Consider the following 21056-nt stretch of genomic DNA (forward strand, 5'->3'; position numbering starts at 1 on the left):
TGGGCAGTTAACAAATTGACTCTTTGCTCTGCATTGGAGACACTGTCAATATGTCTAAGGTTGGGTGCCTGGGTGGCTCAGTGGTTTAAAGCCTCTGCCTTCAGCTCAGGTCATGATCTCAGGGTCCTGGGATCAAGGCCCGCATCGGTAGGGAGCCTGCTTCCCCCCCCTCTCTCTATCTGCCTCTCTGCCTACTTGTGATTTCTGTCTGTAAAATAAATAAATAAAATCTTAAAGAACCCCTGTAATTACACTGGGCCCACCTGTATAATCTAGAATACTCTCCCTCTTTAAAAAAATATATATATATATGTCTAAGGTTGTTTGCCATATAAACATCCTCAACGATGAGGCACCTGTGAGCCTCTGCCTTCAGCTCAAATCATGATCCTGGGGTCCTGGGATCGAGCCCCGCATCGGGCTCTCTGCTCAGTGGGGAGCCTGTTTCCCCCTCTCTCTCTGCCTGCCTCTCTGCCTACTTGTGATCTCTGTCTGTCAAATAAATAAAATATTTTTTAAAATAAAAATAAAAAAATCAACATCCTCAATGAGATAATTGCAAACAAAATCTGCCTCAGCCTGGGATCACAAGATGTGCAAAAATGTAAGAGCCACAAGAAGAATTTGTCTCCCAACAGGTATAGAGTAGGGTCAGTCTCACAAATCCCTAGGGAAAAGATGAATTATCTAGCAAATTACATTAGGAATGGCAACTTCCTGTGTGGAGAAAAATATTTTCTACTATCTGTATAAAAATAAGCTCCAGAGCTTTAAAGATCTAGATGGGAAAGTAAGACTAAAAAGTAATAGGAAAAAAAATTGTCTTGTTTTGTTTTGTTTACTTTGGAGCCATGAATTATTTTTGAAATAAGACCCCAAAAGCACAGACTGTAAGAGGAAAAACAAACAGATTTCTATCTGAATTGCGTTCATCAAAACGCAGCATTAAAAACCTTAACAGATGCATGACAGTTTGGGAGGAAGACTTTGGCAAAGTCTAAAACCAGCAAATAATTAATAAGGAGATTGTTCAAGCAATTCCTATAAATTAGCAAAGAAAATAAATAGAAAATGAGCAACAATATGAATAGGCAATTCACGGGAGAAACCCAAATGGCTAATAAATTTCTAAAGAGGTGCTCACCCTGTAATGAAAGCACAGAAACGCCCATTAGGGTGAGGTACCACTTCATGCCCCACCGGACTGGCAAACATTAGAAAGTTGGAAGACATTCACTCTTGGGGCAGATGGGGGTAGGAGTGGTGGGTACCCTCGTGCAGGTATGCCTGTAGGAATTACGCCATAGTTGTTTGAGAGAGTCGTACAGACATACTTAGTGAAAGGGAGATGTTTATACCTTTTGGCCCTACAATCCTACCGCCGAGCATAAACCTCAGAGAAAATCTCGTGCACGCCCACAAAGAAACAAGTTCTGTGATTTGCATGCCCGCCTGTCTCTGCTGGGCTTACCCTCACTCATCCTCTAGGATGCAGCTCAAGCTGGAGTCCCCAGACGTCTTCTCCACTCTCGTGATGGATTCTGTGTCCTTCCTCTGTGCAGCTCTCCCATTCTTGGCTGCCTTCTGTCTCCACGCTGATCACATCATATATCTGCCCTTGCTTTAGGCCCATCTGCATCTTCCATCAGACAACAATGTCCTTATAGCACTGGCTATATTTTATTCATCCTATGTCTAGGGCACCTGGCACTCTTCCTGGCACCAAGCAAGCTCTCTTGGCTGCGTGGGATGAATACATTCATAAAATGCAGGGCCCAGCCCTGGCACCCAGTGTTTGGAAGGCAGAAGTGGAGAGCCGCCCCCCCCCCACTCTAGCTATCCTTGCCGGTCTGATAAGGGCACGGAGGACAGCTTCAATCTGGGGGTCCCTGTGGATCAGCAGGAATTCCACGCATCTACTCCTGCTACATCCTTTTGGGGTGAGTTGGCTAATGGCCTGTGTCATTTTGAAGGAGACGTCTGCCAGGCCAGGCTGCGATGTGAGCTCAGCACAGCTGGTGTATGTCAGCCACAGGCCTCGGCGTCTCACTAAACTTCCAATCCTCTTGTTTCCCCTCGTGTTCAAGAATGTGAGGCCTGGCTCCCTCTGGGCTCCAGAAATGCCTGGCGCTGGGTCCTGTGAAATCCTAACCTTTCCTCCCGCCTCCATTCCCTCGGCGTCACCACCTTCCTCGTGAAATAATTTATGCAAGTGGGAAGGGTGGGGGGAAAAGCCAATACAGAAATACCATATGCAGAACAACATCACAAAATCTCTGTAATGTCCCGAATGCTGTGCTTAGGCCATTTGGAAGATACATTAGCTAGATAAGTATTAACAGACGGGCCTATCACAGAAACGTTACCCAAACTATCACCTTTTATTAAGCCCCTAGGAGAACTTAAAACCAGTCTATTACTCTGATGTCTGGGTTGGGCCTGGGTCTGTTGTGTTCTTTCTTTTTCCCCCAGCCAAGGCAGGCTTAAGCATCCTAAGAAAGAGACATGGGTTAAGCACAGTGGGGTGGATGGCAGTGTGACGGGCCCAAGTGTCAGTCATCAGTCACCGCCGAGCATCTAGAAAAACGTAAAGGCGGGGACGAGAGTGTGGTACTGCTTTATTGATTTGTTGCCTACCTCTTTAGTCTCTTCAGAAACCAGGGCACCCATGAGACACTCAGACTTGAGTGTTTGCCTTATTCCTGTCTTGTGTGTGACCTCAAACAATTCCTTAAGCTCTCTGGGTCTCAAACTGCTCATCTGCAAGAAGGGAAGAGAAGCTGGGGTGCCTGGGGGGCTCATCAGGTAAGTGTCCAGCTCTTGATTTCACCTCAGTTTATGATTTCAGGGTCATGAGACTGAACCCCCCACATCAGGCTCTGTGCTGGGCATGGAACCTGCTTAAGATTCTCTTTCTCCCTCTCCCTCTGCCCCTCCCTACTCCCCTCTCTAAAAAAATAAAAATATTCAAAATTTTTAGAAAGGCAAGAGAAGCCAAGTCTTCCAGAGAGGCAGTCCAGCCCGCAGAGTGTGGGCTCCAGAGGAGGCAGACGGCCAGTGACACGGCTCTTCCAGCTTCCTAGCTGGGGCTCTGGGGGCATCTGCATCACCTCTTGAAGTTTGTTTCCTCATCTGTAAAATGGGACCCACAGAACCAACCTCCTGAGTTGTGTGAGAACTAAATAAGGACTCTATAAGGCAAGCAGAAAGCATTCAAAATGGTTCCCAGAACATAATAAGTGCTCAGTAAATGTCCGCGGTTAGGACTGTTATCACCTAGCTTCTAGGGGTAGTTAGCCTCCAAAATGGCTCCCAATGACCCTCTCTTCCTGGTATTCACGCCCTCATGAAACGCTTCCCCCTTGAGTGTGGGCTGGTCCCTGCAATTTCTCCTCATGAACAGAACACAGTGGAAGAAAAAGATGTTACATCCAAGACGAGGTTCTAAAAAGATTACATTTTCTGTCTTGTTTATCCTCACTCTTATCTTTCTCACCCACTCCCTTTGAAGGAAGCCGGCTGCCATGTTGTGACCCTCCCCATGGGGAGACCATGCAACAAGAAACTGAGGGCAGCCTCCAGCCCACAGCTAGGGAGGGACTAAGCCCTCCAGTCCAACAACCCCCAAGGAAACACACCTTTCCACCCTGAGTATTCTTGGAAGAGGGGCCTCCCCGGTCAAGTGAAAAGGCTGAAGGTCTGACTTCCACCTCACATACACTGTGTGACAGGACGGGGTCCCTGAGCCAGAGCACCCAGCCCAGCCAAGTCGGGATTCCTGATCCGCAGAGATGTAACACAGGGTTACTGTATAGGCCATTCAAGTTTGGGGTAATTGTTACACAGAAAGGGGTAATGAGCACAGGCTTTTTCTAGCTCCCATACCTGAGACAATTCTGAAACTCAGCCTCTTTCCAAGACACCAGGGGAAACCCAGTGAAACCTGCGATCTATTGCTAAGGAAGCATTTATGGAGCTCCAGCCTCGTGGGAATTACTGCCACCAGGGGAGAGCCCTGGAAGGCAGGGATGCGTCTTCACACTTGTGGCTGAATGGCAGAAATACCATATGACCATGTAACACCTGTCGCGTCTGTATGGTGGAAATACCATGCAACGCCATCTTCACGTTAGGAGCAGAGACTGGCTTCGGTTACAGTACAGCACCAAAGAAATCAACAACTGTTACAAGTCGAGGCTGTGGGGCTTGTAGGGCGCAGCGTTAAACCTCTAAACCCCTGAAATTAACCCTCAGAGGTCGTTACCCTCGGGGGTCATTATTCTGAGAATTCCAAGGAAACTTGAAAGTAAAACCATCTTTCCTGGTTGGAGAAGACAGAAGGCTTGGGACATGGGCTGAAGGCAACACGGGCTCTCGAAGTCCCTTCAGCTCCATATTCCACGGTGCTGGAAGCATTTCAGAACTCCAGCACACCCAAGAACCCTGTCTTTGGGGGCAATGGAGATCTGGGTTCAAATCCTGGCTCTGACCCTCACGGATGGCTCTCGGGTGGTTTAGCTTCTGCTGGTTTCCTCACCTGCAAAGCAAGACCGTCACTGCCCTCCTAGTGTTGTTAAAACCAAATGCATGTTCAAGTTTTTAGTACTCTGCCTGGCGTGTCGTGAACTTCCACTGCATGCGGAGGAGCTTGTTCTCATCCCCTCCCACTGCGAGAGAGAGCGAGGTTTGGGTGTGTGGCAAGGGAAGAGGGCATGACAGCTATGTCCAGTGGACTCTCGCCCTGTCCTCTCTGAACCAGCTCGTTTCCTCTCCCCTGATGTTAGGAGGCCACATGAATGAGACCACAGGAGCATCTGCTGAGCTATGAGGTCATGGCATGTGTGACACACCACCAACCAGCCTCACCTTGCATTCTCACCATCAGGGGTGACAAGACATGAAGCGGCCTCAGGGCTTTTTTTGTTTTATTCTATTTTCTTATGTTTTAAGGTTTGTTTATTTATTTGTCTGTTTGAGAGACAGACAGAACACAGAGGGAGAGGGAGAAGCAGACTCCCAGCTGAGCAGGGAGCCCAATGCAGGGCTCGATCCCAGGACCCCAGGATCATGACCTGAGCCAAAGGTGAACGCTCAACCGACTGAGCCACCAGGCGCCCCAAGCAGCCTCGGTTTGGAGGACACCCGACCCTCAATCTTTGTCAAGTAAAGAGGACAAAAGCAAGATCTCATGCACTGGGCCCAGTGTTTTATCTCCAGGGTGTATCCCAATGTCTGAAAGGCAGGAGATGCTCCAAAAATTGTTTCTGGGTGAATGAAGGTATTGAAGACTGTTTGAGCTGGAGGAGATCTCAGGCAACGTGATGTCCCAGCAGCTCATGTGTGCTCATCTTATAGATGAGAAAGCTGAGTCTTACCGTCATTCAGGAGATGGGTCTGTTTAGCTTCAGGCCAAGCCAGTCACCCCAGAACCACATCTTACTCCAATCTCCCAGGGGCAGCCTGCTGGCTCAGAGGCTGCTCTTACCCTCAGACTCTAGACAAATTTCAGAAGATTTCAGGATGATGAAGCCTGTTTCAAACTCGGCAGGAAAGCACTATCAAACTGGTTTTTAAATTTTTTCCTTTCTTTTCATTTTTTCAACACTGAGGAAGCACCATGGTGGTTTGCAGGGATGACCCCTTACCAGGAAAAAAAAAAAAAAAAGTTGGGGGCACAGGAGGGAGCAGGATGAGGAATCTGACAAGTTGAAAACCTGCTGGTCCTCGTTAAAAAGAACAGAACAGCATTCTCCCCTCCCCCAGGGCTCTGCAGGCTTGCCCTCCCCCTTTAGAGCCCCTGGTTTTATTTTATAATCTAACTCGGCTGCAAACTCCCTAGCTATGCGGCTGACTTCTCACAGCCACGGCTGGGGAATGACTTCATCTCGGTGAATTTATGGGTCACAGCAGAGGAACTTTAAGGGGGAAATCGCAGCCAATCTTGCCCCCCGCCCCATCATGATGATTTTCCCAGCCGTGGTCTTACAAGCCAGTTCTCGCCCTGCTGCGGTGGGTGCTGGGGTGAGCTGAGTGTGCCCAGAAAAGTAAGGGCCGGGCGTGGGATAAGTACAAGGTCATGGAAGGCTTCATCTGACTCTGAGGGACTGGGCCTGGCTGAGGTTAGGGTGACAGTTCTGAAGACGGTGTTTAATTTAGACATGACCTCCCCACTGTCTGTCCTTGGCCAGAGCCCCTCATCGGGGAAACCCAGCCCCACGGCTCCCCAGATGCTGACTGTGTTGCCCTGCAGATGTAATGCCGATGTCTCGGGCAGGCAGCACTCCAGGTGCCAAGCTGCCTCCTGATCATCGTTACAGCCATCTCACTAAAATGAAGCTCCTAGAGCATCTTTGCTGCCCTGTCTCAGCTACTTCTGGCTGCTGGAGCACCCTCTTCCCTCCGATCGGGGCCATGGCTCTCCCCCGTTCCACCTCAGCCCTCTCTCCCTCTGCACACGGTGCCTGGCACACAGCTGCTCAGAAAAGCTGTCCCAGGCACCAGCCGATCGACAGCCAATTGTGAAATCCATAGGTTGACAAGACTGAAGCCCTCCCTCTCAACACGGCCAACGTGGGTCCTGGTCGGGCCAGGACGAGGGTGGGCAGCGAGGTGCCCAGGGCGCCCTGTCTAAGAAGGAAGGTATTAGGTCTCAGGGCAATGCTAGTGCAGGACAGCTCCTGAGAACGGGGTGGGGGGGAGGGAGAGCCTCGGGTTCCATTTCCCACTTCTTTCCCTGGGAGCTGGAGTGTTATCTCAAACAAAACATGCTCTTTTGCCCTCTGGCAGGTGAACTTTGACTCTTGCGGAGGTGGCGTGGGAGTCAGAAAGACCACACTCAAAGTTCTGTCTGTTAGCTCTGAGACTTGTGCACAAAGTTAGTCATCCCGCATCACTTCTGTCTTCCTTCGGGCTGTGAGCCCACCCTGCCCTTCCCAGCAAGAGTTGATCAGAGACCACACCTGGCATGGAGTCTGGCAGGGTTTTAAAGCTGGATGTGATCCTTGATTCGTTTTTGTTTTGTTTTGTTTTGTTTTTAAGATTTTATTTATTTGTCAGAGAGAGAGAGCATGAGCAGGGGGAGCAGGAGAGGGAAGAGCAGACTCCCCACTGAGCAAGGAGCCTGATGCAGGGGCTCCATCCTAGGACCCCAGGATTCCAAGATCATGACCTGAGCCGAAGGCAGATACCTAACTGACTGAGCCACCCAGGCGTCCCGACTCTTGATTCATTCTAATAACTACTCCGAGCCACACTATGTGACCAGCCCTGGGAGTCCGAGGCTTCAGCCCAGTAGCATTCACAGACAAGGAGGCAAGGAAGACAGGCAGGCTGTAACACTGCCCCATTGCACTGCATAGTGCAATCGGGGTGCCTGGGTGGCTCAGTGGGTTGAAGCCTCTGCCTTTGGCTCAGGTCATGGTCCCAGGGTCCTGGGATCGAGCCCCGCATCGGGGTCTCTGCTCAGCGGGGAGCCTGCTTCCGTTTCTCTCCCTCTGCCTGCCTTTCTGCCTACTTGTGATCTCTCTCTGTCAAATAAATAAATAAAATCTTTTAAAAAAAAATTTATGGGCCGTGGGTGCGCACAAATGTGGCTGTCTGAGCACGGGGTAGGGGGTTGTTTGAGGCAGTCGGGAGAGTCTAACTGTGTGCAAAACTAGGCAGCGTGCCCCGTGGAGAGCTAGGACGTGTATATAGCGGCACTGGGGTTCTCCGGCCTTAGGGGCTAGGGCGGAATTTGGCTCAATGGAGCCAGTGAGGCCAAAGGCTCAGACTCTATGGAATCAGAGGAGGGCTCTCCCCAGCGCCCTGTCCCCAGGGGCCAGCTTGGTGGCAGAGCCAGGGCCCTGTCTCTGGGGTAGGATTGAGCCACTAGGGATTCAGGTCCAGAACTCCATTCCACGCTGTCTGCCTGTGCCTCTGGGGGCTCAATGAGCCTCAACAGTGGGGCTCTGGCTACTTCGCCACACTTCCCCTGACCCCTGGACTGCTTCCTGCCACTTGGCCCCTCCTCATTAGCACTGCCCACAAGGAGAGTCAGTCCCCAGGCAGCCCCTCCTCCGTCCTGGAAACTGCTCTCCAATCCCCCTGCCTGCTTGTCCCGGGATCCCGCCTCTCACTCTCAAAGCGCCTGGCACGCCTTCTCCGCCTTTCTCATCCCTTTGGAAAAATCATTTTAAGAAAACCACGCTGCTCTCTTTGTTCAGCCCCATCAAGATCTGAGCACTCGCCGCCCCTGGCGTATTTGATCAGTCTTCCTCGCCTTCTTGCCTACTGTCAGGGAAATTGGAATCAGACTCCAACCTGTAACGAGATTAATGTTCTAAAGATGAGCGTGTTCCTCAGAGTGGAATTGGGGCTGCCACTCTTTGATAATCTATTCAACTCATTTGGTCTCATCGCTAATAGACAGCTGTGCATTCTGTGATGATTACAATATACATTAATCAAAGACACGTTATGCCGAGAGTTGAAAATAACACTTCCCTTTCTTCCCCTTTGCAGGGAAGAAAAAAAAAAGAAAGAAAGAACTGTTCCTCTATTCAACAACAAGGAGAAAGGTACTTAGATCTGCAGCAAACAAGCAACAAGGCTGTTCTTGAGAGTCCATCCTGAAAACACTGAGAAATCATCATTAAAATGCCTCGGTGGTCATGTAAGAACAGGGTTGGGGATTGGGGTGACCTGGGTTTGGAAAAGAGTGTCCATATTTGCATCAAATTCTCCGAAGAGGCCCAGAGCCCCCAAACACATGTCAGAAACGCCCGGATCAATGATCTGCAAGGTTCCTCTCAGCTTTAACAAGGTCTTATCTCACTTTAACCAGCACTAGAAGGTCTCCAGCCACACATCCAACAAAGGCCAACCAGACAGTGTGCGTTCGGTATTCACATGCAATGCACCAGCTAGTGATTCTGTCTGCTACCCATTGAGACTTGGGGTCCTTGCAAGGACAGTCTCCATCCTTGGGGGAGAAGGAGTCAGTGCAGCGGGGAGAAACCCTCCAGCACTTGGGCTCCCGGATTTCAGTGCTAGCTCAGCCTCCTGGGGATGGACTCTCTGCACATTTCTGAGCAACTACATGGTCATCTCAGGAAGGAGAATAACAGGGTTTACTAATCACGGACATGGCGGTGATTAAAGTCATCGAGGGGTGTCAAACACTGCATAGAGTAGAGTGTGCCCCATAAACACACAGCATTATTCCAACCAGGCAGCTGGCCCTGAGAGGGCCCCGTGTGGGTCCCCGGTCTGAGCCCAGGCTGCAGTGAGAAGACTGGGCTTCAGTTGCTGACTCCGCCACTTGCTTATATCATGACTGTAGGCTAGTCATTTAACTTTTTAGCTCCTTGGTGATCTCATATTAGGTCTGTGACCATAATAGCATTGTGACCTCTTAAGGCCACAAGAGCCAATAAGGAGTTTATATCTGCCCACCAGTTAGATCAAGCGTGGACAGAGAGTGCTCTGTAAGGGTTTGCCACCAGCACCGTTTAGAACCAGCAGTGGAATTTTGTTTTTTTAAAGCACACACAGAAACCTGGGGTCAAACATTCATTTGGTGACAGCAGGAGCCGTATCTGTCTGGCTCACGCCTCCACCCCCACTGTTTAGCACGATGTTAGAACATAGGTGCTAAATAAAACCATTCCATGAAGGAGTATCAAACGTGACTCAGAACTTCACGGCAGCCAGGGCAGGAAGGCAAATACCTCAAGTCACGTAATTCTCACCTATCGAAGAAAGGAAAAACACACACGTCGTTGTGAGTGGATGCAAACTCTTTCCTGGTACCAGTGTTTAAAAAAAAATGTATTGTCTGGCTCTTGGATTAAAGGAATCCGAGCACACTCATAGTGGGTCATACCTTCAATAATAGTGAACCAGAGGATGTCGAATGCCCTTCATTGGATCTTGGCTGACAGCTGGACAGTAATAGGGAAGTATATGTCTGAGCAAGACCTAAATAAATAGGGTCAGGAGAGGTGGCTTCTTTGGCCAGTTGCTTAACACAAGAGCCAAACTGAAGCATTCTAAAAGTCTTAAGCATATTACGGTCTTTAAAGAAGCTAATAAAAAGCTAAAGATCTTCTTACCGCAAAATAGATCTATACCCAACATTTGGCACACAGCTATGGGGCTGTTCACGGATCCCCTAAATCTCAGGTATTAATCTATTAACCCTTTGGCATCTACGAACCGTAGACTAAGACCCACTTAGAAGATGATTGGAGAGACTGCCCTAGAGATACCATGTGTGAAAACAGCCTTTCAGCCGCTCAGCCTTACGGAAGAGCGGGCCATTGTTCCCCGCTGTTCAGCTGGGCTCCATGCCAGGCGTGGCTCCCGGCTCAGCTATTCGGCAGGAGCCCACAGGGTCATAGCTTCTATTGTTGACTGAAGGACAATCCACATAGTTCAGATCTAAATGGGGAAGACATTTAGACAACTCCTTTCTGCCATCTTCTCAGGGAGTCAGATCACAGGCGTAAGTAACCACATGACATCACCAATATCCCAAAAGAGCAGTGTGTCCGAGCCATCCGCACCAGGAGGCAGGGCCACCTCACCGTCGGGGACCTTGGCCGTACACAGCTATGCCGGAAGTGACCAGGGCCCTTCCAGCAGCAGTAGCTTCCAGTCGCCAAGCCTGGGAAGGGGTTGGAGCTGCTCCCAGGTCCCTGGGTAGATTTTCCTGGTGAAAGAACTGCTAACTTTCCGTGTGGACGTGGGACCTGCCATCATCGACAATGCAGACCTGTTTGGATGCGGCACAAATTTCCTGCCACTCTTTCTAACCCAGAAGGTAATAGAAAAATCTTGTTTTGGGTCCTTTCTGGAACACGGGGGGATATTGGCAACAGGCAAAGATGTGCCCGCATAAGGAGTCAGGATACCTTTCTGATCTTATCAGCCTTCTCCCCAGCGTGTACACACACACACATACACACACACACACACACACACACTCTATTCCCACAGCAAACATCCCATACACGCCTACCTCCTGCCTCTGAGTATGGTGCACCTTCCACGTGGGACACGATGCCTTCCCCTTTCTCCTTTGCAGCCTTTATGTTCCCTCTCAAGTGAGAGGGAAGCCTGCTGGGGGCGCTTCTGTCCAGAGCCTCATAACCCATCCTGCACCTGCTCACAGAGGAGATCACACGGCCCCGTAAGAACTGTTCTTCATCTATGACATGGAGACCAACAGTGGCCCCCGTGAAGAGTGGTCCCTAGTGTATACGTCCACATACGTTACGTGCTTAGGGGTAAGTCATCCCCAGATGCCAGCAGTGATGTTAATTATCCTCATAGTTGATTAAAATCCTCATCAGCCCTTTGATGTTCTTTTTCTTAGCTAAGCCTCGTCTCAGTCCTTGAGAAGGACATTTGTATGATACTGAAGCCAAGTGCCCTAAGGGGACAGACCTGTCCAAAGTCACAGGGAGAAGAGGGCACAGGCCCAAGGCTCCCAATCCAACTGTTTGCACGGTTATCCCAGCACCTGGACATCGGGGACCCTGAAGAAGGACTGAATGGGAAGATGCAGGTTCCCAAGTAGAGCGTTCACCTGAGTTTTACCAGAGGGAGATTTTGTGACAACCTCTTTAACACTCTTCCTCCCCCAAATACATTACAAACAGTGTTGCTGCAGCGAATCTCCAATGAGCACATAATGATCAGCCCGGCCACGAAGGTGTGACTGGGCCCACCAGCGGGTGACCATGTTATGAGATTAATACTCCAAGAGGAGACTTCCCCGTCCAGCATGAGGGACTAAAGACAGTAGAGCTTATTTATTGAAGGACTCTGAGAATGTCCTCCTGCAAAGAAAAAGCAGAATGGACTCAGTACCACTGCTGCCTTCCAGAATGAATGAGGACCACCATGTGCAATAAACGAATCCCAGCCTCATCTCCAACAGTACGAGCGTACCCATATGGCCACCTAGGAGTGGCCCCCTGAGAGTCTGCCAAGTTTAGGAACCTGAGAAGCTTGATATTGGCATCAGTGTCTTGAAGAACGGGACCTCTGCCATGCATTGGAGGGCCAGTATTTGTCCATCAACTTCTACTGGGATCAAGGTGAAATTCTCTACCGTATGTTGCCATGGTCGATGCTTCATGAGGCATGGGTTGGATCTAGGAACAGAGTTGGGCAACCCCTAACTCTTTGGTCCAGGCCTCTGTCTAAGGACTGTGATGGGCTGGGACTCAACATCACATTACAGCCCCTCACAGGTGTAAGGAGACTTCAGGCCTACGAACCACTTGCACATCCATACGTCCCTTGATTCTTCAGGCAACCCTGAGTGCTGATCAAGGCATGGGTTTTACACACTGAAAGGATAAGGAAATAAAGGTGTAGAAAAGGTCCATGACTTGCTGAAGACCACGAGTAACCAGACAACTAGTGGGACTTCCAAATCCAAAGCTTTCTTTGCAAACTGTTCTTCCACCAAAGGTCTGCCTAGTGACAAATGACATCATGCAGAGTAAGCAGGACCAGATGGACTGTGGTAAGGGAGGTCTGGAGGGCTGAGCAGGGAGTGTGCCCAGCCCAGGCTGGCACTCATGCCCCCCAGCGATGAGGGGGGTGACTGGATGTAGAAGAGCACCCCCCAAATCTCCTAGCACCAGCAAGAGGTTAGTGCCTTCTCTCCTTGCCCGGGCTCCCTACTCAACCTAGAGTGTGGATCGAGCTCAGGGTACTGACTGCCTTCTATCCCATTGGGAGAGATGTGTTTACAGACCTCTTGTGGAGGTCACAGTTTGCCAACGGCCTCATGTTGCACCAACTACCTTTCACATGTACACAGTGTGCTTCATCGTTGTGTGCAATAAACACACAATTGCTTTTTCTGGAACCACACAATCGCTTTTTGAAGACAACAAGGCAGACGTTCTAATCCTCACTGGGGCGAGTGACCTGGCAGAAATCTCAAAGGCAGTCACAGCTAGGTGGGGCTCAAGTGGCCACGTCTTCTCCCGCAACCCTGCCCAGTCATCATTTGGATTCGGCCGCTTGTCTCCCTGCCTGCTTCTCTATCCAGCAAGCATTTATTGCAGAACATAACAAACCACCATTGATCACCAGGAGACAAAACAGAAGCTAGTAATGAGGTTTTCCACTTTGCTGATATGATATATGCCTAATTCCCAAATAATCCCACTAATTCTCCTTCCTGGGGGCTGGACAGGCTCTGTACAGGCGAGACAGCAGAGAGCCAGCCACAGGGCTGGACGGAAGCCTCCTTCTTCTCAGCAGACACATACCTCCCCCACCCCACTGTCTCCTGTGTCTCTCTTAGATAACAACCTGGCTGGAATATGCTCCTTAGGCCAGAGCCAACAGGAGGCACACTACTTCGGTCCCCTTGAGCCCAAGACAAGTACACCTACAGCACATCACCCCATCTGACTTCCCTGCATCTCAGGTGGAAAAGCAGGAACAGAGAAAGAGGATGCGAATGATGGTCATGGGCTGTAGTCCATCGTCAAAGCAACCCTCCCTAGTCACCGCCATTCCCTCTCCCTCAGCACCCTTGAGAAGCTCTTAGGAGAAAGTGGGTGCAGAAGGTCCCCTCCACAGCTGAGACTCCAAGGGTACAACTAAACACTGAGGGCACACACCGGCCTTCTAGAGAACAGAAGACATCCCGGGTCAGGGGTGAGTCTCCTCTGCTGAGTCTAAAGGGGGCTAAGGGGGCGCCTGGGTGGCTCAGTGGGTTAAAGCCTCTGCCTTCGGCTCAGGTCATGATCCCAGCGTCCTGGGATCGAGCCCCGCATCGGGCTCTCTGCTCAGCAGGGAGCCTGCTTTCTCCTCTCTCTCTGCTTACTTGTAATCTCTGTCTGTCAAATAAATAAATAAAATCTTTTTAAAAAAATAAATAAATAAATAAATAAAGGGGGCTAAGTACACAGTTTAAGCAATGCTGGCAATGGTTCCTGGCAAGTAAAGCCCATTGACTTGTCTTTCTTATTTACCACATCTGGGTTCAGAAAAATAGCAGCCAGATGTTCAGAAAGCCGTTTTCTTCATTCCTTATAAAGTAAAACAACGCACTATGGTCAAATGTGAATGTGTGTGTGCGTGTGCACATGTGTGTGTTTAAAAGCTTATGCTGTTGGTTACGTTCATGTTTAAAAGATGTTATGTCCTGTGTGATTAGACTAAGGACGGCAAATAAAGCCCAAAGGGGTAAAGGACGGAAGATGAGATGATCTCACCACCCAAAACTTTGATTTTCCTTCTTACCTTTTGCTCCTCCCACTCTGCCTTCTCTGTTTCGATCCTCATATATTTTCCTGGGCTCTCTCTCCCAGCCGCATGAAAGAAACAACCACTTAAGTTTTCGTCACAGCTTAGCCATCGAGGAGCTGGGTGACCCTGGATGAGTCGCTTGACCACGATCAGACGCTCCTTCATCTCCAAGGTGCGTGCAAATCCTTCCCGTGGCACTGGCTTTCTGGGTCGTTCAAAGAGGACTATACCTTCACGGTCCACCCAGCAGGGGATCCCTACATTGACTCAGCAGCTCAACAGAGCCCTTCTTTCTGCTGGGTATTATTCTAAGATGAAAGGGACAGCACCCAAGACAGTGGAGTCATGAGAAAAATTGCCCATCACTTTTCCAGAAATGAGGACTTGCTGGGAAATCCTTCCCCTGCCTACAACCCTGCTGTGAATCTCCATTGCCAGGGGGTGGGGATGGGGTGAGGTACGTCCCTGAAGGCTGGAGAAGTAGGCAGGGGCTGCCCTCCAGGACAGTCCCTGCTCCCTCTTCCCATCCCCACCCCCACACCATCGTCCATGCTCTCCGACCTCCTCAGCGCACCGTGCGTCCTGGTACTTCTACCTTGGGCTCCTAGTTATGCAGGCCATTCCATCTGCCGAGCATCTCTTCCCTCATCAGTCACCTGCTCATCCTCAAATCACAGCAAATGTGTCAGGAGAGCGGAAAGCCGCTCAGGCCGGCTTTCCGCTCTCCCGGGTGGAAACACCAGAGTGTAGCTGCTTGTGTACCAGGAGGGCAGAGGCCTTACCTGTCTCACCTGCCTCTATTTACCCATTGTGCCTGGCTTGGGGTAAGTCCCAGGTGCATCCTTTCATGGAATGACACCTGCTGGCGGTTGAGGGGGTCCCCTGGTAGACCCTGTAGTTCTGAGTATTGTAGAAAGACTTTCGGCGCAGGCCCCCAGGCAGGCAGGGCCGTGTGGCCAGAAGCCCAGGCTAGGGGAGAAACTTGCCTTCTTGGCTTAGAGTAGGGCCTGCACCACCTGCCTGAGCACAATCCTTGAACTCAGACTGAACCCTGCCAGGGAGCATCACCCTGGGGAAAGCAACTGCATTTGCATCGATTCTCTTTAGGGCCATACATTGTGCCTCCTGACACGGGGCCCAGGGAGCAGCGGCATCCCCCCCTTGCTCTCTATGTAAATACAGGCTCCTTGAAGGATATTTATTGGCCTGCAGAAAAGATGCGGAGGAATTTTGCTCTCTAGGTGAGTGATAAAAAGAGCAGCGAGCGGATATGTTCGCCAGCTTATTTACCACAAATCTCTTATTTATGGCCCCATAACCTTCTGATGGCTTGGGACTCTCCCCCACCTGCTTTTCTTCCCAGACAGAGAAAGTGCTGAGCTGAGGTCTATTTGTCCAAGGTTCCTCTTGGCTTCTAGTTTCAACAGCTGGAACCAGATCAGTTGATCTCCCTGTGATGGGGAGGCCGGTGGGATGAACCCCTGGTTGCATGCTGGGTTTATGATGGCCTCGCCTGTGGCAACTGGGGTTCAGCCCAAATTTTGACTCTATGGGCATTCACTGAAAATCTGTTGTGCCCGGCACAGTAGATGATGCCAGGAATGGGAAGGAAAGGAAGACTCTGTGTCCCTCCCTTGGGCCTCTTTCTCCAGGCTTATCACAGAAAAGAGGCTGCTCCTGGCCAGTCGCTGTGTCCAGTGCTTTGCAGACATTAGAGTCAGGTGACCCTCTTACCAGTTCTATGAGGCAGCAACGTGTCCCCAGGGCAAACTCAGCATAGCCTCTCAAGGCCACTCGTTCTCCATCCCTCAGTGGAATGACTCTGACACCCAGACCCTAAACTCCATGTCCTCCCAGAAGCTCTCCACGATGGGCAGCCAAGCTCTGTTGATGGTGCCCCTTCGCCCCATCGGCCAACCCTGCAGGACACTCGTCTCCCAGCCTCGGGGGCTCAGCTCCTGGTTTGGTCCCCACTTTGGGTCCCTGGGTGGTCTTTCCAAAACTCACACTGAACAGACCTCCCACCCCTTGCGGAAATTCCCAAATGAGTCCGTTACCCAAGACAACGTCCAAACCTTTGAGAAAATCAGAGCATGTTTCTGATAAGTAGGGTCATTTTTGGTGTCATCTTTCACCGGTTCCTGAGCTCTGGGCCCACTGGATGCCTTATGGTTCTCTGTCCCCCTGCCTTCCCATTTCCGTTCTCTTCCTATGGGCTGTGCTACACATCCCCTCTGCAGCCCAGCTTCCTTCTACTCAGACTTTCAGACACAGTGCCTCTCAGCCTCAAAAGCCTTCCCAGCCCACCTTCCTACAGGTAGTCAGGGCTCCAGTTACAAACCATCATAATCCAGTGGCTTAAAGGAACAAACATGGACTCGTTCATAGTTCTGACAGCCATAAGTCCAGAATCCAGGTGTGCACAGGGACGGTTCCTTTCAGAGGTTCTGAGGGAGAATCCGTTCCAGGCCTCTGTCCTAGTTTCTGGTGGTCACCAACAATCCACGCCTTTTCTTGCACCCATATTCTCCCAAACCCGAGTGAGATGCCTTCTGGGCCTTCCCCGCAGCCAGACCAGAGTTTATGGCCTAGTTTCCTGGGTAGATACACGCTCTCCTCCAGGCAGAGACTTTCGTGTCTCTATCCACAGCATCTGGCGCTAAGCCGGGCCCATGGGAATGCATCAACAAGGAGTGTAAATAGATGACTTGAGTACCATCTCCCCCATTGCATCGATGAGAGGAACAGAGGTGCATGAGGGGAACGAGAAGGGCTTGGGGGCCATGGAACCGATCGCAGCAGACCTTATGCTGCCGGGACCGTGGTCTGGGGCCTTTCCCTTGGCAGCGACTGCCCTGTCCCTGCTAGGACTAGGATCATCCCCCAGAAAATCTCTTGTCCCCATTGCTTAGGATATGAAAAGGACCTCCATGCCCCTGTTCTGTCAATAAGCTTCCTCTCAGCTACCTGCCACTTTGACCTCCCCTCTCCCCACTCCATGGGCCCACTCCTCCCAAGTCAGAAACACATGCTTTGTTTGACGTTAGTTATTTGGAAAGGAAAGGGACTCCCCAAATGGTGGATCTCTCAGAGGTTTTATGGTCCCCGGTGTTCCAGAGTCATATGGGAACATATTCTAGGGTCCAGGCTGTGCCGAATCCAGCAAGCTGGGAGGCCAGCATTGGGCGATGCTTGACTATCCACTGGATATAGCTCCTTGAGGGACCAGAGGCCCCCTCCCCAGGGGCTGAATCTCTACCATGCACCTCTAGACCCCAAAGAGAGGTTGTTCATCGCTGCACATGAACTCGGACTCTGAGGGCAGGAAGGATAGCTGCATTTCACCATGAGGAGTCTGGGGTGCAGAAACGCAAGTAAGGATAAGACAGAGGCAGATTAGACCCCAAAGGGAACCATTCAAGGGGCCCTCAGACAACCCCCACCCTGTCCCCCACCTGCCCGTCCATGACCTTCTCCCTACTACCCAGGAGCCCCTCCGATGAGAAAGAAGAGCTCTGTTCGAGAGGCACCTGGCTAGGCTGTCAGCTCAGACCTCACCCCCAAAGGGAGGAGAGAGGTCCCCCAAGGACACATACTCTAGCTTCCCTTCATGACTCACTATGGTCCAATAGGTCTGCCATTTGCTCTGCGGGCATTATAAAAGTTACCTGTGGGACAAGGAGAGCTTGCCCCGCTCCAGCCCCCGAACCCCCTCTCCCCCCCGCAGCACAAGATGTTCTCAGGCTTGCTAAAAACTTTCTCCACCGAAGGCTTCTTTTTTGCTGTTTGCTAAAGGGACAGCAGAGGAGTGACGGAGTGACCAGAGCAGCCTCATTCTATCTCTGACTGGCTGCATGCCCCTGGGGAGGCCACTCAACTTCTTTCAGCAGTTTCCTTAATGAGTGAAAACAGGATAATAGTACCTACTTCACAATCCCATTATGAAAAGTAAATGGAATAATGCATGTAAATGCACGGGTCCCACTGTGTGCCCAGTAGCAAGAGACGCTGACTGATCAAAACCCTCAGCACGCATCCTCTTGGGCAATCTTCTAGCAACTCTCCAGCTGTGCTTTCCCATTTTACAGGGGGTGACACCAAGGCACAGAGAAGTTCAAGATTTGTCCTAAAGTAGAAAGGCAGGAACCATAATGCATCCTGTCTCCTTGCCTACTGTGCCCTCTTTTCCTTTAACCAAGGGCCTTGCACTGTACGGGTGGGGTGCAAACCATTTATCAGGTGCCTAAGTTGCGTCAAGCACGGAGGATGCAAAGATGAAATAGGACACGGCTGCATATTCCCCTCGCGGTCTGGGGGACCGTCTGTACAAACGGGTGATGACAACGTGATGCACATGCGTGTGTATGTGTGTGCGTGTGTGTGCATGTCCAGAGGAGGGGAGAGAAGTGTACACAGGACAGGGAGAGCTATATCGCTGTTGAGGGGCTGTATGCGGGGGGCAAAGTGGCAGTGAGAGGTTTCCTGCACCAGGTACTGTCTGATCTGAAAGAGAAGAATCAGATCAGATCAGGGGAAGGTGAGCCAGTTGACCAGCTCGGAGGAGAAAGTCAGGATATTCCAAGCAGAAGACCCTGAGTAAGCAAAGGAGCCGAGCCATTAAACAGCCTGCTGAGTGCACAGAACGATAAGGAGCTCGGTGTGCCTGGAATACTGAGGACTAGGCGTGGTGAGGGCAGTGGGGACAGAGAGGCTGGCCCCAGGCCATGGAGGACCCACATACAGCGGACAAGAAGGGGTCGCAGGAAGGTCTTAAACAGGGAGGCATATGGCCCAATTAGCATTTCCGAAGCCTTATTCTGGCATTTTTGTGGGGGTCCAGGAGTGGCCTGCGTCAGAGAGATCAGCTGGAAGGTGGGAACAGAGACAGAAATGGAGGAACAAACTTGGGAATCAAGAGGTAAACCCGGCAGGAAAGGTTAGATTCGATGAGGGACGTATGGGGAGGCGCTTAGTTGATGACCATGTCCAGATTCCTTGCTGGGGGTCCTGGCAGAACATTCATGAGCTGGGACCCAGGGAGAGTTGTGGATCTGGGCAATGAGATGATGATGTTTCAGACCCACTGATAGCGGAGGCCCAAGGGCACCCAAGGTTGTGGATGTCCAGCAGGTGGGCTCTGTGGCCAACCACCAAGGAGGGAAGAGGCGGTAGATTCAGACTGAGGGCTTGCCAGCTTGTAGATGGAGGTTGACACCCTGGGAATGTTGTAGAGCAACCACATGAGATGGAGGAAAGATCTTGGAGGAATGCTGGCTCCTAAGACGGACGCCATGGAAAGAAAAGCAGGCAGAGGGGGCTGGACTCCTCCAGAGAGGTGAGGAGGGAGAGTTTCAGGAAGAGACCCACTTAATGGGTCAAGCTCTGCAGAGTTCCTGCAAGGTGAGGGCTGAGAGGTGTCCAGCAGACTCGGCACTTTGGGGTCTCAGGATGATGGCTGAGAATGGATTTACTGGGAATTGGAAGTGGCTATCAGAGCAGGGATAAAGAGGGTACAGGAATCGGGGGAGTGGAGACCCACTCTACACGTTCTTTTTTGCTGTTGGAGGGATAGAGAAAAAATAGGACCATCTGAAGAGCGACATGAGGTCAAGGAAAGTTTGTTCTTCTCAGGATGGAACAAACCTAAGCACGTTCCGTGGGTTAAGGGAAAACACCCACATAAGAGATGTAAATGGGTCCAGTGCAAAGAGAGTGTGAGGAAAGCCATACTGGGCATAGAGGAATGGCAGAGGCAAAAAGCCACAGAGTTGCTGGTGATCAGGCCCTAACTGGGGAAAGGGAAGAGGTCCAGTCTTGGTCAATTTCTTCTTTCATCCTTTAAATTTGTGGAGCACATGAGATATGCAACTAGGGAGGCAAGGAAGAGTGACCTAGACTCTCCCTCCATAAGGAGCTTACAATCCAGGGGACAACAGGAGAGCGGGACCATCAAAATATATGATGTATATTTTATGGGTCATACATTTGGCTAAAAACACTGGGTGAAGCCAAACTTAAAAGGCGAGCCATTGATACCAGGGAAGCCCTGTAATTATCACTGCATGACAGAGGAACACTCGGGCCCTGTACGGAGCAGGGTTAAGAATGGGGGAAGGTTGCCACTTCCTACCAGACCTGCCAAAGTTGAATACGCCGTCCAGCCCCAACCCCTCCATCAGGGACGCCACGACTGACAGCTTGGAAATAGCCTTCGTGGGCAGACTCACACCATGTGGACTGGCACATGCTACAAACTGGAGCTTTTCTGTCTCGGCGTTCCGGTTCACCCTCAGACCCTGGGTTAGCCCCGGTGCTCACGAGGAAAGGTGGGCGCCTAGCAAACCTGGAACCCAGCAGGACCCGAGGGCGGTGCCGAGATGCTTGCTTTGGCCCACAGGACCTGATCAACTCTTCATCAACCTTTATCTCCAGTCCCGTCTTTTTTCTCGCACACGATGTGTTGTCTTCCCAACCCAGCCCACCCCATCGGGTCCTGTCCTCTGGGCGGAACTGACAAAATTAGGACAAACAGAGCTGGGGGAAGGGCCTCAGCCAGCCCTGTGCTGAGAGCTCTGTTTTCTCTTGTTTTGTATTGTTTTTACAGCTTACAGATCTCTGGAACCTGGGGGCGAGCCACCAAGCAGTGAGGGAACAAAATGTTTCATCTTTATGTGGTGTTTGCAGCCAAACAGCCTGACCCAGAAGCAGGAGACGGGGGAGGGGAAACGCCAGCCAGATCGCCTCCCTCGCCTCCCCCAGCTCCTGCCCGCCCTGCAAACCAGGCACCCCTT

This window comes from Mustela lutreola, chromosome 4, assembly GCF_030435805.1.
Source record: "Mustela lutreola isolate mMusLut2 chromosome 4, mMusLut2.pri, whole genome shotgun sequence".
NCBI classification, from domain to species: Eukaryota; Metazoa; Chordata; class Mammalia; order Carnivora; family Mustelidae; genus Mustela; species Mustela lutreola.